A 13,732-nucleotide genomic window follows, 5' to 3' on the forward strand; every position below is an offset into this window, starting at 1 on the left:
CTGGTCAGGCACGTAACAAAGATACTTATGCTACAGACCTAAAGAAGTGCTTCCTGTGGGGGCCCACCACACTGGCCAGTTCTCAAGCTGAAAGATTCCAAATACAAGATTTTTTTGCCAAGGTGTCAAGAACATAAAATTCAATCTCATTTGCATGCTGACAGGCTGCTTTCCACTCCAGAGGGCCCTTTAAAAACATGCACAAGCTTGCTCTGCTGTATGCCTACAGGCAGCACTGCGCTGGGCTAAGCCAAAGATGACAAGAAGATAACAGGGTGTTGCTTCACTCTCCAATTCATTTAACAACTCAAACTATTAATTGAAGAAATAAAACCAATACAAAAGATGGGGCAAACAAGTCAGGCTGAGCCACTCCCAGCCAAACCGGAGACTGCTCCCCTATTAACCGCTGGAAACACATCCCCAGATAGTCTACTAGAGCAGCAGTGTGTTCTAAGGGCAGCGCCTTGCTGAGAGCTTGCTGACATGCAGTTTATTCTTGGTGATTAACCACTCCCGTTTCATTTTCAGGAAGATGGCAAAGTGAGAGTCAAATTCAAATTCTAATTATCTCCAGCCACCTGTTCCGTTGCATCATCATCTCCCAGGGAGTACATAACACTATTAGCTGAAACACAGGCAATTCAAGTGTATCCAAAATGTAATTGTGATGGTATCAAATTTGGTGTAAAACTCAGTAAAATAGTTCCCTATGATTATTGGTAACAGCAATGCTAGTAGAACAGATTTCAGAGATTTTTGCTAGTCCTAACATGACCCAAACCACACAAATTCTTCAGTTATCTGTTCAACAGTACAGATCTCTGGCTGCAGTGGTAAAATGTAATGTGGAAATCTCACTGTGTCGGCAATCTTTTCCTTAGCCCCTCCAGCTGCAACAACCTCCAGCTGAGATGCTATTCTGGCATAGGGGCTCAGCTGAACAGCCTTTCATGTCCTACAAAACCCTCCTCAGGACTAAAGTCCGGTTAACCCGAGATTCTAATGATGCTGCTCATTTCATTTAGAATGAAGAAATTCCTCCCTCATGTTATATACACATATCATATCTAAACGTTTAGCACAAAGGTTGGGGAGAGTGAGGGGTTTTGTTTTTTTTTAAATCACCAATGCAATGAGAAGTTAGAGTAGCTCCAAAATTCAGACAAAACAAACTGAGCCTGTGTGCTTTTAAGTTCTGAAATCTCATTACCTTTTGATGGGCCACAGAAGAACGCACTTATCAGTTCAGGGCTGCAAATATTTCATCTACTCAACTAAGAAATTCCTATTAAGTGACTGAAGGGTTCAACTGTTACCTCACCTCACTATTTACCTCTGCAGTTTAGCTGTGAGGGTAGGTTTGAAGGGGCTGAACAAGTTTTTGCGTTTGTGATTAGTCACCACATCCTGGTAGAACAAGTAAGACTGCAATTTGGCCCTGCTCTCAACAACTGCCTGGCATGTCCAGAGCCACTGACTGCATTTAGTGAGGGCACCTTTTATTGAATCCCTGAAAGAACAGCCTGTTGGACCTGCAGGTCTTCCAATCCAGAATAATGCAGCAAAATCATTTTTCTAATCACACATCATTTGTGAGTTCCATAAATCCCTTAGCAAAGCAATGATGGCATCGGCCAATCTATGTTGCTAGGCACCACTCTCACTCTCTTCCCTCCTCGTCAGCTTCCGCCAAAACAGTGTGAACACGGTCCCCTACGTGTCATTGCTCACTGGAGCGCTCTCCAAATTTCTCTTAGCTCTTTTCTTCCCATCTTCTCCTCTTTAAAGCCTAATCTAGCTTTCAAGGGCCATCTTCAAAGCCACTTCGGGTCCCTCCTTACCACAGTAACCTCTCTTGCCTTTGGGCCAGTACTTAACTACATTCTGCCATATCCAGTGTCTTCTTGTAGATTGTTCTTAATTCCCCTCTCAGAATTCTGACTCCTTACTGATCTTAGCTACTTTTGCACTCCCTACAGTACGTAGCATAGTAAGGGCAGATGCCTTTTTTCCCTTAAACCGAACAAACCACTGCAAATGAGGCTTTGCAAGTATCTCGAGACTCTGCTGTTGATTTCCTTCGGTACTGTATTTGGTATCAAATGAGCGTGTATCACCTGGCACGTGAACTTGGCTATCTTTAATCAACTACCCATTTTTAGGCAATATACTTCTCTACTGACACTATTCAATTTAGTTGGTAGTTTTGGAGGATAGTCTTTTTCTGAGTAAATATTGACAGCTCAGAAAGAGGTTTTCTTTTAGTTGGAAAGCTGCTACTCCTTCAGCCTACAGGGCAAGCACAAAGATATTCAAGAAATTGACAATATAGAGTTTTTAGTGGAATTTATACAAAAAGCCTGTGAGTCTGCAAGACTCCTTTCCAGGAAAATGTATTAGATACACAATATAGAATGATTCCTTCCTCCAATGATGTAGACTCCTTTACTCTTTACAGTGATCCCTTCCTCTCCTATATCCTTGAGAGGGGAGAGTATCCAAGACAGAGCTTCCATACTGTATTATCTTCTTTAAAACAGCAGCATACTATATCATCTGCAAACCGGGTTTCTAAGAGGATCCCCCATTTCAGATATTAAGGAAATGAAAACAACATCACTGGGTATATTCCACATTATTCATGAAAACTTCTCTTGCATTCTCAGGAGTCTGTCTGCTCTATTTCATGCCTGCACTGCCTCATATAAATGCCTCCAACAGTGTAACACTGTCCAGTTATATTATGGTCATTTATTTTAATGTTTCTGTTATGCAGAACAGAGCCTACCTCAAAGAACAAATAGACTCAAGGTAATAATATAACACAAAAAATGTTCAATATAAAAAAGGCAGGGCTAATGGTGGTCTTCACACTAAAAGCTGGCATAAATTCCCAGACTGGAGTTGTGGAAGAGAGACATTTATAAGGAATCTTCACACTGAACCCTGGTTTCACTTTCAGCTCTATCAGTGAAATGAGGCTTGATATGGAAGCTGATATGTCATTCTTCTCTCTTACACACATACACACACACACACTCCTACATATACAGTAAGTGTTTTGTAAGAATAAACTTGTGACTACACTGTAAATTGTTTTGGGAGAGGAAATAGAGGTTTTACAGAAAAAAGTGAAGTCACAGTATAAATATAAAGACTAGATCCCTCTGTTCAAGAATCTGACTGATGTCTGGAGGAGCATATACAGAAATACACACTGGTGCAAAGTTCTGTAAGCCAGTGTGTGATAAAATTCAATGTATGTAAAACACCTGGCTCCAACACTTACTTCCTTACCAGGGGCTCCCACAAGCCACCAGCAAGGTTCCAAACCTCATTAGCAGCTGTGCCACCTTGAATCTCCCTTTAATCAGGAGACCTCACACTACTTCACCTGAGGTCACAGAGAAGAAATCCCAACTTCTGTTCAAAGCAACTAAAAACAAAGGCTTCAGTAATCCTTGTTTTTTGTGTTTTCAATTCAATGGTCAAATAAGTTCTTATCACATGAAGGGAGTGCAAGACATTTTGTGAGTGTCAGGTACCAGAAGGAAAACATTCAATATGAACATTTCACAGAGGGTGATTAACAAAGAAGATGCTGAAGGGGGTAGGATTTATTATATAACTAGCATATTATCATATTTATTCACACAATCTCCTTGCCCTTCATCCTGAGTGGAAATCTCAAGGACAATTTCATAAACTTCTTTGGTCATTGCTGGTTTCAGCAAACCTCTGAAGGTTTGGTAAGCATCAACAGGTAAGACCTGAGTTTAATTATGAGTTTTTGGGTGACTGTCTACAAAGACAGAAACCAACAATTCTTCCCATCAAGAAGTGGAATCTATTTCTCCTTCCCTAGAATATGTTTTGGCTTTGTAACTTGCTTTGATCACAGAATGCTGTGGAAGTCGCCAAGTGCTAGGTGTCTTAAGAGACCTAGCAGCTTCCATTTGGGACCAAGCTACTATGTAAAGCGGTCAGGCTAGACTACTGAATGAGAGGCCTGGTCAGCCCCTAGTTCTTCTGGCCACCCCAGCTGAGAGCCAGATACATAAGTGAAGCCATTTAGGGCATTCCAGTTCCAGCTGAGGTCTCACCTAAATACAGCCACCCATGTGACTCCAGCCAATATCATGTGTGCAGAAGAATCAATCAGCTGGGCCCAGCTGATCTGCCTAATATGAGAAATAAATCATTTAGTCTTAAGCCACTAATTTTGAGCGTAATTTGTAAACCTAACATTTTCATGTCTACTCTGTCCATATCAACCATCTGGGATATATTAATTAACCATTTAAGTACAAATAAAAATTGGATTAATAAACTCTCTTAAAGGTAACAAAAAGAAAAAAATAGCATCTCAAATGGATCATTTACTAAAGTCCATTTATAAACTTTAGAGCAATTAAGGCTAACCCCACACACTCACAGAACTATACACACCCAGGTTATAAATTCTAACCTTTAAATTTCGGTCAGAGCATAAGTAATAGCAAAAATTATAACCCTTTGGTACCAAAATAAAATAAAAACGCATATTTTCACCTTGGGGCGAGTCTGATACACTGCCCTTTTGTTTTTTTTCAATTGGTAGTGACCTTAGAGCACTTTGCTACATTATTATTAGCTGCCTCCTAGAAATAAATGCAGTCTCTCCTGATGGTTAGTGACAATTCTTATAAGTAAAATAAAGGGCATTCAGAAATCTTTATGCTTAGCATCATGAGCCTCTAGCTTAAGAAGTCAAACCCTCTAATACTAAGTGGTATCAAGTGTTCACTACTTAAATAAATCTCTATATCCTCAGAAAACCAGCCCACTCCTGTGCTGCCACCACCGCCTACAGCAGCAAAGTATTATTCTTTTTCATCTTCAATTGGGAGTCTTCAATTAAAACAAAACCTAGCAACAAATAATATCATTAATCAGTATCTACATATAGTTTTCCTTTTCACTTAAATAGGTTCTTAATTCACCTTCTTTCTGCTAACCTCCCTGGGCCTCCATTTCCTTAAATGAAAAATGAAATACAAACACTATTACCTGACTGACAGAATTGTTAAAAATGAACGGTACTACCAGGTGTGTTGTGCTAAAACGAGTGCTTGGACAACCCACAGTAGTTGCTTGTTGGTCATTATTACCACACCAAAAACCCAAAGATGACTTCCTGAGAAGAAAGAATGCAAAGAAAACAACGCTCATTGGTAATGCCGTCTCCTGGGTTTACACAGTTGGGGCTGAATACATATGCTGCATTACCAACAGTTCTAGTAACCTTGTATTTCTGAACCAAAGACTTCCCTAAATTTGAGGAGTAGGTAAGACTGTAAGCAAGTAGGTATCGTCAGAGTGGATGCCAGGTGAAGCAGAGGACTAGGAGGTTACGTCACTAATCTGGCCAGCCTGAGGCCAATGTTTTTCTCTTGTCTACAAAGTTCAATTCTACCACATTCAACATAAGTGAAACAGATGGGAAGCATGAACTTTTTCTATTTCACGGAAATGGCTGAATAGAATGCCCTTCACAATGTTCTTCAGTTTGGAAGATTAAATCTGTGTTTTAAAGGTGACAGCTTTGCATGTCCTAGAGCAGCCATGAAATTAAAAGACACCTGCTCCTTGGAAGGAAAGCTACGACAAACCTAGACAGCACATTAAAAAGTAGAGATATCACTTTGCTGACAAAGGTCCGTACAGTCAAAGCTACGGTTTTTCTAGTCATGTATGGCTGTGAGTGGAGAAGGCAATGGCACCCCACTCCAGTACTCTTGCCTGGAAAATCCCATGGACGGAGAAGCCTGGTAGGCTGCAGTCCATGGGGTCACGAAGAGTCAGATACGACTGAGCAACTTCACTTTCACTTTTCACTTTCATGCATTGGAGAAGGAAATGGCAACCCACTCCAGTGTTCTTGCCTGGAGAATCCCAGGGACAGCGGAGCCTGGTGGGCTGCCATCTATGGGGTCGCACAGAGTCGGACACGACTGAAGCGACTTAGCAGCAGCAGCAGCAGCAGCAGCATGGCTGTGAGAGTTGGACCATAAAGAAGGCTGAGCAGTGAAGAATTGATGCTTTCGAACTGTGGTGCTGGAAAAGACTCTTGAGAGTCCTCTGGACAGCAAGGAGATCAAACCAGTCAATCCTAAAGAAAATCACCCCTGAACATTCATTGGAAGGACTGATGCTGAAGCTCCAATACTTTGACCACCTGATGAGAAGAGCTGACTCACTGGAAAAGACCTGAGGCTGGGAAAGACTGAGGGCAAGAGAAGAGGGTGGAAGAGGTTGAGATGGTTAGACAGCATCACCAACTCAATGGACATGAGTTTGAGCAAGTTCTGGGAGTTGGTGATAGACTGGGAAGCCTGGCGTGCTGCAGTTCATGGAGTTACAAAGAGTCGGACAGGACTAAGAGGCTGAACAATAAAGCTTTTAAGATGAGCCCTGGAGTAACTTAAGTTATGGGTAGAGAAAATCGAACTTCTACACAGTCCAAGTTGGTTCAAGTGTTATATATTCCTCACTGTTTTCACTTCCACTTAAATATTTATTCACATATATAAACTTGTGCTATGTGAAAACCTCTAAGAGTTCCCTGTGAAGGAAGAAAATGATCACCAGATATTAATGAAGGCAGCCTTTCTTCCTGCATGTGAGAGTAAAAATGAAAACAGGCAACAGAGTGTTTCCTCCCTCATTGAAAAAAATTCAATTCCTGCAACCTGTCCCATTTAAATCTTGATTCAGGGGAATCCTCTAATCATTTTTCTTGAAAAGTGAGAAGAAAAAAATTTCAGCTCATACTGCTAGTGAGATTTGCTCTAAAAAACCAACACAGGCAGTGTTCACTGATCTAGAAATTCTGTGGAAATGCCTAAGAATTTGCATTGTTTCAAATGAGCCAAGTATAATGAACTTTTCTAAGTTCTAGGTATTTCACTGCTCAATTATCAGATCTAACAATCATTTAAGGCTATATAGAATGTGATTACTATATACTGTAGAAATACAGAATTTCAAATAATAAAAAAATTTACTTCAAATTTCATGTTTTCATCTTTACTATTCTTGAAAAGGTATGTAAACTTCATTCAACAGTAAAAAATTGAACATATGAAAAAGTATGTAAACTTTATTCAACAGAAACACCTCACACTTTTAACCTTATGTTCTAGGGTCAGTCAAGCTGACAGGCTACAGATCACTTTAGAAATAGGAATCCCAAGCAGGTCTGTGCTGAATTATGGCTGAATGGCTCCTGGCACGATCCCTTGCTATATATGAATATAAATACACGTGCACACATACATACACACATATATTTTTTGGCAGCCTGTCTCCTCTACCCTACTGTGAGTTCCTCAAGGACAGGGGATATTTTACTTTCTTTGTAGTTAGAAGTAAGCTAGTACAGTTCAGGACACATGAGATAAACACTTACTGAATAAAAGGAGTGAAGAGTGAGGAAGGCAAACACCTTTATGGTTTTAAGCATTTCTTCAGCTCTTTGGTTTAAAGGTGACCTCTTTTTTTAATCAATATAGGGAAACTAAGTCCTGTAATGAATTCAAATATACAGTAAAAATGTTGAAATATCAAATATTAATACCAATTTTATACACTCAATTTTAAATTGCTGCCTTCTATATACCTTGCTTCCACCTTTCACGGCCATTGATATTGCCAAGCTGGTGTCTGGTGTTGGTTGGGACTAGGAGTAAAGATGATTTGGAAATGCTAAGAGGAAGATTGGAGATGGTCCAAGACATTGTCCAAGAACGATACACGACAGGGCTGGAACCAAGCTTTCAAGTGTTACTGGCAATATTTTCTGAAATGAGAACCAACACTGATACTTCCATATCACTTTCTTTTTTATACAGAAAGAACTACAGGGACATAAACGCACCTGTATAGAGTGCAAATTCACTATCTAAAGCAACGATAAGAAACAAGAGAACAAAAGGTCTTTGGGCAGCCAAAATAATGGTCACAAAGTTCATCCACTAATAAAGAAAAGCCAGGCAGACCCTCACTAAGCTTATTTAGCTGTTTTACATTCAATTTCAGGAAGCAGAGTTATCTGGGTTGCTCCTCCACAGATTAGAAGCTGCAAAAAATTTTAAAAAGGGCAGCAGGGACACTAACAGCAGCAAAAGCATAGCTTTTTCACCTCTGAAAGAAGAGACAGACTGACTACTGAAAGCAAATTAAAGAATTCAAACAGCGGAAGGGGCCAACAACCTACATATGTCAATCACCTGCAAGCCCTGCAGGATTACTGTCTGTAACCATAATCTCAAATCAACAAAGGCCAAACTACATTGTTTAAAAAGCAAAGGAAACATAAAATACATTGTAAAAAATTCTGCACAAAAAGTATAGCCAAAAAAGGATTTTTGCACACAATATCCTATTCACATGCTGGTAATATCATATTCCCACGCTGGTATTGATACATAAAGCAGAAAGTCAGCATTTAAGAGCAAACAATGATGAAATGATAGACTTCACTGCCTCACCCTGTACTTGGATCTGTTCCGCATTCATAATTTCATATTCCTTGACCTCCTTTCAAAATGTACCCAAATTAACACCATCCCCTCCACAGGGTAGTCACCTTGCCAGAAAGTAGACTCCCAAACACACACACCAAAGCTCGGTGTCTCTTTTCTGCATCAGCCTTCATTTCATATCTCATACTAGTATGACAGATACACCCCCTAGACTGACCATGTCCAGAGCTGGGCCTTCCCTCTCCTGATTCTGGATATGAACAAAATCACAAGTGAGAGCTTTGTATTACATTCTCTCCTAGATGGCTCTAGCAAGTCAAGTTGACATTACAAGTTGGTCAAAAGCTGGTTTCAGTTGCAAAGTAAGGTCTTCTGTTTAGTATCCGAGGTCTGTGCCAATGAATTCCTCAGTCCTTGAGGGTTACAGAGGCAGTTTAAGGAAGGAAAAGAGGGAGAGATTCACAGGTGTGGGATGACAAGCACTTCAGGGAAGGATAAATCCCCTCTCCCATCCCCAGTACGAAGGACCAGAAGATGGACAGTCAGGGTCAGTGATACTGGCATGGTCAGCACCAAGAGCTCGAGTTCTTTCACTAGTGCAAAAATAGTGTCTACCAGACCAACTGCTAGTGAGCTGAGTCAGAGCAGGCTGCAGGATCAAGTCTACGAAGCTGTACCCAGGCTGCTGGTGGCGAGAACACCACCCAATCACATAATCAGATCTCAGGGCAGCTCCAGCAAATAACACCCTTTACAGATACCCATCTCAACTGAACTACTTTCAACATGAATCTAACAATTTTCTTGACTTTTTTTTTTTTCCCTTGTAAAGAGGAACTAAACAATTTAATATCCGCACAAGGATGTGTCCTCCTCCCTCATACTGTTTTCCATTCATTCATTCAACCACCAAATATTTACTCCATACCTACTATGCACTATACACTGTTAGGTACAAAAAACAAAACACATTAGTCATTATCACTACAACACTAAACTGTAGTTCCTCATTATAACTGTGCTTCCACCCAGATGGATCAGTGGTAAAGAATCCACCCACCAAAGCAGAAGACAAAGGTTCAATCCCTGGGTCTGGAAGATTCCCTGGAGAAGGAAACAGCAACTCACTCAACAGTACTTTTGCCTGGAAAATCCCGTGGACAAAGGAGCCTGGCAAGCTACAGTCCAAGGAGCTGGGGGAAGAGTCAGACATGACTTAGCAACTAAACACACTGTAACCATGCTTCTCAGCCCCAGACTACCTGGCACTTAGTCCCAAAGTGGCCTGACATCAGCTTCAAAAGACAGTCTCCTTTTTACTGTTTCCAACTGTGGCCAGAGAATACAAAGAGCAGCCTCTTAATTCTATAAAGAGATTGTAGCAATCACCAAGAGACAACCACTGTGGCTGCTATTTTTAAGTTATCAATTCAAGAGTTGAAGCATCTGGCTTCAGGGTTTATGCCATTAAAATGATGGTCACACAAAGTGAAGGAAGCTGAAGACAGCCCTGCAAGTAGAAGAAACAGAAAATTTCATTTAGAAATTCAAAATTCGGAAAAGATAAAAAGCAGAAGCTTTAACACTGTGTGAAAGAACTGGAGTCTACAAATAGAAATCAAGAGAATGGACTAAAAGTCAAGAAATTATCAACTCAGCATAAAGTAACTCTGTGACATTAAGGAGTACATGATAGAAACAGTGATCTGTTTGTTCCCTATTTCAAAGTACCTGGGCATGTTTTCCAATTTTCATTCTTTAACTAAATTATGGCTATTTTCCTAACTAGTTCCAGAGAAACAGGACAAACCAATGTCACATTTTTACCAGTCAAACTGAAGAAAAGCTGTAAGCTCCAAGATTTCCTGATCATCTTTTACCGCCATTCATTTCTATCATTGCACTTTAATGTGAGGCAGAAACTGAATTACTTGTCTGTGCCTCTTAATTCTCTTTTGACAAGCACTTTCAAAGGTGGAAGGACCTCCAGTTGACTGACTGCACTGAATGATTCTAGGGGCCAAAGTCCATCATCTTCACAAACTTCAAAAGTTATTAATTTAACATAAATCGACCTTAGACTGGCTCACACAGAGGATGAGATGGCTGGATGGCATCACCGACTCGATGGACGTGAGTTTGAGTGAACTCCGGGAGTTGGTGATGGACAGGGAGGCCTGGAGCGCTGCAATTCATGGGGTCGCAAAGGGTCGGAGACGACTGAGCGACTGAACTGAACTGAAGGCTAGGCAAATAATTTAGCATCTTTTAACATCTGTATCTCAGATTCTCAAGGGTATGTTTTGATGATAAATAACAATATATGCAGAAATGCTTTAAGGCTTGGCTCATGAGTCCTGCATAAATTCAAGGACTGTACTACACTGAGGTCTCCAGCCCAATTTAAAATAACCCCAATGAAATTTACGCATTAATTTACAACACAAGGAGGATAGCAATTGTTAGTAAACAGTAATCATAGTTACAGTTTTACATAAAGTCCTGCCATTTGAAAGCTAAAAGATCCTTCATTTCTATTCCTTCTTTTCAAGGTGAGAAATCAAACCTTGGCTGGGTGGGGATGATACTGATACTTGGCCCCAGACTCAAGTCGCTGTATCAAGCATTTCTCATTTCCCAGAATTATAAATCCTCACTCCTCCAACCGACGATATGGCCGTTTCAAGGGCTAATAAATCCTTAATGACCAATAAAGTCTTGTCCCCTCCACTTTCCCTCCAACATCCTCTACCGTTTCTCGTCCTATCCGGGAGACATGCAGGTAACAGAAGCCTGATTAGAGTGAAACTCTTATCAGATCCAACAATCAAGGACGCAACTTGACAACTGCTCACGCTGATCAATGGCAACGTTTCGGTTCTCTTTTAATTGCGGGGGCTACAGCACCCGGAAATGAAATCTCAAGCGCAACCCACTTCGCACAACCGTATCATTTCCTTAAGTTGTGCCCTCCTGCGAACGCGGGGTGCACGACCCCGAGGGGACCGCGGATCCCTAGGCACGGTTACCCTGCCTGCCGCTCGGGCCTGGAGGTCACTCGCGCCTCCTGGCCACGAGGTGGGCCCGCGGGCGCGCGATCCCCCCACCCCCGGCCGCCGCAACGGGCGCTCGGCGGGACACGAGGGCGGCACCGGGGCCAGTCGGCTCTGGGGACGGCGTCCGGGCGCAAGGGTGGGTCAACTCGACAGACCCCCGGCTGCCCGAGGCGCCCTCAGGTAAGGCCCGCGCCTCAGGCGGGCCGAGGAGGCGGCGGCCTCGGCCGCGTCCCTTCAGCCGCTTTTACGACCGGCGGGAGCCCGCTCAGGGCCAACGAGGCGGAGCGCCCGGCCCGGGCCGGTCTCTAAGGCAGCCGCCGCTCGGGGACCGCTCAGGGCACCGGTGCCCAGCCCCTCAGGGAGGCGCCCCGCCCTCAGACGGCCCCCGCCCGGCGAGCGCCACGCACCGCGCCCCGCCCGCGGGCCGGCCCGCACTTTCCCGCCTCGCCTCGCCTCGCCAGGGGCGGGGGTCGCGCGCCCTCCCCCGCCCCCACGCCGCTCACCTGCAGGGCCCTAGGCTCGCTCCATGGCCGCCCGCGCGGTGCGGTGCGGCGCGGCCACGGCCGCCCCCGCCGCCTCCGGGGAGGGGCAGCCCCACGCCGCACTCACCGCCCCAGCCGCCGCTACTGCGGCTCCCGCCCACCCCCGGCCCGGCCATTCCCCGGCCACCTCTCCCGGCGCTGAGCCGGCGGTCCCACACCCACCCCCCGCCTCCGCGGCTCGCGACTGTTGGTACCGTCCTAGCCTAACGCCTTCCCTGCGGCCAATCCAAGGGCTTCTTCCGCGAGGTCCCGCCCCCCAGTGGGCGGGTCTACTGGACCTACTCCGGACCGCCCTGCTTAACCCTTTGCGTCCCGGGCCGGCCCATCTTAACTCTCTCGACGCCGACTCACGCCTCTACTGCTTCTCCTTGCCGCCCCACCCCGCTTACATAAATTGACTTCTCACTAGCCTTCGCTTTCTCCTTCCTGGTTTTCGTAAAGCAGATAGGCAGCCAGGCAGCGGGAGTGGAAATCGCGGTCCCTAAGTTCTATTTGTGAGAAACAGTTTCCCTCCTTCTTTTACAATTTGCCTCCACTTCACTACTTCTGCCTGTACAAAAGTAACCTCTCGCCCAAAAAGACGTCAACCTTCCCATCATGAGAGTTCTTCCTTTGGACCAGACCAGAGCTCCCCGCTAACATTTTGCAGCATTTAACAAAAAGTGTGACTAATTTGCTGTAATAGTTTCTGAACGTCTGTCTTTTGCAAAGGACTGTAAGGCCCATGAGGGCAGGGCAGTTGTGCCTGGGTTTCCAATGCCTGACACTCAGTAGACTCCCTATATATAATTTTGTTATGTTTTGACCTTGCTGCCTGGCTTGTGAGATTGAAAGCACCAAGTCTTAACCACTGGACTGTCAGGGAACTCCCTCCTTGTAAATAGTCTGAACTAAAGATTCTTCCTTTTCTTAAATTGTCTCCTTTCCACTGACTCCATACAGTGCATCCACTGTATAACATATCTATTCATTTATTCATCATATACTAACCTTGGACTTCAGTGTTCCCAGCCCTGAAATACTGTAGTGCATATTGATCCATGTGAAAAGGTGTGTGATGGGAGAGATGGGGCTGACTCTTCGGGCTTTCAGTTCAGTTCAGTTGCTCAGGCGTGTCCGACTCTTTGCTACCCCATGGACTGTAGCACGCTAGGCTTCCCTGTCCATCACCAAGTCCCAGAGTTTACTCAAACTCATGTCCATCGAGTCAGTGATGCCATCCAACCATTTCATCCTGTTGTCCCCTTCTCCTCCTGCCTTCAATCTTTCCCAGCATCAGGGTCTTTTCAAATTAGTCAGTTCTTTGCATCAGGTGGTTGAAGTATTGAAGTTTCAGCTTCAGCATCAGTCCTTCTAACGAATATTCAGGACTGATTTCCTCTAAGATGGACTGGTTGGATCTCCTTGCTGTCCAAGGGACTCTCAAGAGTCTTCTCCAACACCACAGTTAAAAAGCATCAATTTTTGGCACTCAGCTTTCTTTATAGTCCAACTCTCACATCCATACATGACTACTGGAAAAACCATAGCTTTGACTAGACAGACTTTTGTTGGCAAAGTAACGTCTCTGCTTTTTAATATGCTGTCTAGGTTGGTCATAACTTTT

The 13,732-nt window shown here is 43.6% G+C and overlaps 1 protein-coding gene across 2 annotated transcripts in view; it reads right to left on the reverse strand.

Annotated features, from left to right (window-relative positions):
* FAM20B (FAM20B glycosaminoglycan xylosylkinase) overlaps positions 1 to 12,242 on the reverse strand; it is a 45,161-nt gene extending 32,919 nt beyond the window's left edge. The window contains exon 1 of one of the 2 annotated variants that reach the window (XM_070384871.1): positions 12,088 to 12,242. The gene's annotated coding sequence lies outside the window, so the exon portion shown is untranslated. Of the gene's footprint in view, positions 1 to 7,453; positions 7,569 to 12,087 lie in introns of those variants that run through there. The other variant, XM_070384872.1, reaches the window with a different exon arrangement.
* Positions 12,243 to 13,732: the final 1,490 nt, after the last annotated feature.

This window comes from Bos mutus, chromosome 16, assembly GCF_027580195.1.
Source record: "Bos mutus isolate GX-2022 chromosome 16, NWIPB_WYAK_1.1, whole genome shotgun sequence".
Classification (NCBI taxonomy): domain Eukaryota; kingdom Metazoa; phylum Chordata; class Mammalia; order Artiodactyla; family Bovidae; genus Bos; species Bos mutus.